Here is a 3,738-nt window from a genome sequence, read left to right on the forward strand (position 1 = left end):
GCGTTTGGGATAATGTTCTGTGGACTGATGAGTCGAAAGTGGAACTTTTTGGAAGACAGGGGTCCCGTTACATCTGGTGTACTCCACAAAAAGAGCATCATACCTGTGGTCAAGCATGGTGGTGGTCATGTGATGGTGTGGGGATGCTTTGCTGCTTCAGGGCGACTTGCAATAATTGAGGGAAACATGAATTCTGCTCTCTACCTGAAAATCCTAAAGGAGAACGTCCCGTCAACAGTCCGTGTGTTGAAGCTTAAGCACAACTGGATTATGCAGGAAGACATTTATCCAAAGTATAGGAGTAAGTCCACCTCTCAATGGCTCAAAATAAGCAAAATGTACGTTTTGGAGTGGCCTAGTCAAAGTGCTGACTTGAACCCGATTGAGATGCTGTGGCAGGACCTTAAACGGGCAGTTCATGCTTGAAAACCCTCCAAAGTGGCTGAACTAAAGCAGTTCTGCAAAGAAGAGTGAGTCAAGTGTCCACCAAAGCATTGTGAAAGACAGATCTCACTTTATCGGAAATGTTTGGTTACAATTGTTGCTCCTAAAGGCGGCACAACCAGCTATTAGGTTTAAGGGGGCAGTTAGTTTTTCACATGGGTGATATAGGTGTTGGGTAATTGTTTTACTACAGTAAAATCTCATTTGAGGATCTAAAACTATTTAGTATGAAGAATACACAAAAATAGGGGGGGGGGGGAATCAGGAAGGGGGCAAATACTTTTTCCACATCACTGTATATTATTAACTGTATATAATTTACATTTAAAGTACTTGCATTTAATTACATTTGTAGTTACACTGTTAACTTTACCCCTAACCCAACCCTAACTCAAACCCCTAACCCTAAACCTTCCCGTACCTCAACCTCAGTAGCAGCAAATGTGGGAATCTTGCATGTAGTTACACAGTAAATGCATAGTGTTGAATGTATTTAATGTTATACATAGTAGTTAAAGACGCCTAATGTAAAGTGTGACCATCATTGGATATTGTATCTCATACAGTGTGCTTTTGGTGTATATGGCACATTTCGGCAAATACTGTAGTTGGACGTTTGGGAATTCTATGCATACAGATCATTTGCATACTATGCACAGTGTATATACAGTAGGTCGTCTGAACAATAGTAATCGCTGTCTGAATGTTATAATGAGTTTTATTCTGTATGACTTGTGAATTTCAACAGCAAACAATTTATCACAGCAGGGCATCAAGGGAAGTGAGTCACACTGAAAGATGAGATTTCAATCCCAGAACAATTAAAACACAAGCTGTCTTTATTGTACAACACCACAGTTCAGGTATAATGACTGTGACTCATTCTGTCTCAGGTGAAGTCTTTTCTTAATGTGCGCATTTAAATTTCATGACAAAATTCCATCAATTGAATTGAGTATTTATAACTAATATATATATATATATATAGTTATATCTAAGTTATGATATTGTAATGCGTAAATCTTTAAAAATAGCCGAAATAATAAAATACCCCAAAACTTCTCTCAAAGTTAATGTTGAATTAAAATGGACACAATTTACTTTGGTAATAAATATGTCAAACTGCTTCAGTCATGTTTGTTTACATCATTAGTTTTATATGTGGTTACAAGAACATTCTAAAAATGTTGTACTGTGATGTCACAGTAACCAAACTGCTTCTAAAATAGAACATTGCGCAACGTTGTAAAAACACTCCAATCTTGGCATCTTTCTTTTCTTCTTCTTATGCTTTTTCTTGTTTGTTTATTTTCTTTTTATTCTTTCTCATCTTGTTGTCTGAAGCAAATGCACATGAATCCTCTGTAAGCGATGAAGGTAAAATGAACCAAGCAAAATTATTAATGAAAAAAAAAAATATATATATATATATATTAAGACGATACAGAAAGCGGTGTGCGTTGCGTCATAAACATACATTTTTAGGTCACTGTGTCAAGTTAAATATAGTTTAATACTTAGAACACATCTTGAGATCTCTTAGTTCGGATTTGCGCTCCATCAAGTGTTTTGAACGCAAGAACGTAACGCATGTTTGTGTTCTGCTGCTGGATGGTTGTTTTGTTCTCTGTATAAACTGAGCGTTGCCACACAGCTGAAGATTCACTTACTGCCCCCTGGAGTAAACAGGTGGTACTACAGGCTTGCATTTCTCAGGAATCTTCCTTATTACGGTCTGTGGGCATTGCGATTAATTGCATACATTTGTTTAACGAGTTATTTTTAATAAAATGAATCGCACTGAATTAAAGTGTTAAATCGACAGCCATGGAAGCGCAGCGTAGTTCTAGCAGGAAGACTAGCAGCTGTACATCATCACATCATTAGCTGGGTAACTCCTAGCCAATCGCATTTAAGCCTTTGCTTTATAAGTCTGCTCGCAATCTATCACATTGTTGTTTCAGTGTGCTAAACACAGGCAACCTCCTCCACCCCACCACCACCTGTTGAGCCCTGTCCCACATGGGGGTAGGCTCCTCGCCCCTGCCTCCTATCTCCGGCAGGACATGACGGTTCCGGGCACAACTCCCTCGGACCGCCGGACGGGGCCTACGCCAAAGAGAGAGACATTACATTTCTGTTTTACATTTATCAAATAAATGGCATCTTAAACTTCACTCAAGCCTGCGTGTCTTCCCGATATAACTAATATATATGAATGCAGCATCAAATAGTTTCTGCTTGTATAAAGGTCATTTGATCTATGCTGAAAGTACAATATAATGATGATTGAAACTTGGATTATTCCTGCTGTGTTTGCTCATGCTGCAATGCTGCTGACTCGCTGTACCACAGCAGAAATCAACATGCTCTGCGTCAAGATATCACGTTTCTCAAATGATACTGTTTCTGCAGTGACTGGCAATAAAAGCCCTTGACCTGCAGTTCCCACACTGCCTCATTATGCCACTGCATTGGAAATATTGTATTTACAGTATGGATTTTAATATTACACAGGAGGTGTGTATTCTAGTCAACACTGGATCAGTTATGTTTTACATTCATTATAATTTTACAGGATTATAAGGGCGCATTACATGAAAAAGGGGTACAAAACATAACTTAAATATCCCCCAAAATCCAAAGTCAGTATTTTCTTTTTCAACAATAAGTGAAAAGAGTTGCTTTTAGTTGTGTTCTATCAATAAACATTGCATAAAATGTAAAATCTTAATAAAATTATACTTTGAAATAGCAAACAAATATGCCACAATGGATAACAGGGCTGCAGATTTAGGTCATGTTTCTAGACAATGAAAACAGTTCACAATTTTGGCAGGTCGGAGGGCGGAGCCGGGTCATGATGCTACACACCCGGCCCCTTATCAAGCTAATCAAGCCTCTGAGAGGGATAAAAGCCGACCGGAGACGGCGGTGCGACAGAGAGAGAGATTTACGGGCAGCTGTCCGACACCTGTGTGTGTATGTTTGTGTCTTTTGGTTCAGTTCTTCATTAAAATATTGTTTATATTGTCAAGCCGGTTCTCGCCTCCTCATGTTTCACGAGGTGACCCATAGAATGGGGACTGTTCCTCCTCTCCTCAGCTGATGCTAATGGGCCGGTATCTCATGAAGCTTCTCCAGCGGATTTCTAGGAATGACATCCATCATGCTGATGTATCGTGCATCAACAGGTTCCAAAGTGGTGGTGGTGTAGTGGTCTAAGCACATAACTGGTAATCTGGTAATCAGAAGGACGCTGGTTTGAGCCCCACAGTGTCCTTGAGCAAGGCA

Source organism: Xyrauchen texanus, chromosome 38, assembly GCF_025860055.1.
Source record: "Xyrauchen texanus isolate HMW12.3.18 chromosome 38, RBS_HiC_50CHRs, whole genome shotgun sequence".
Classification (NCBI taxonomy): domain Eukaryota; kingdom Metazoa; phylum Chordata; class Actinopteri; order Cypriniformes; family Catostomidae; genus Xyrauchen; species Xyrauchen texanus.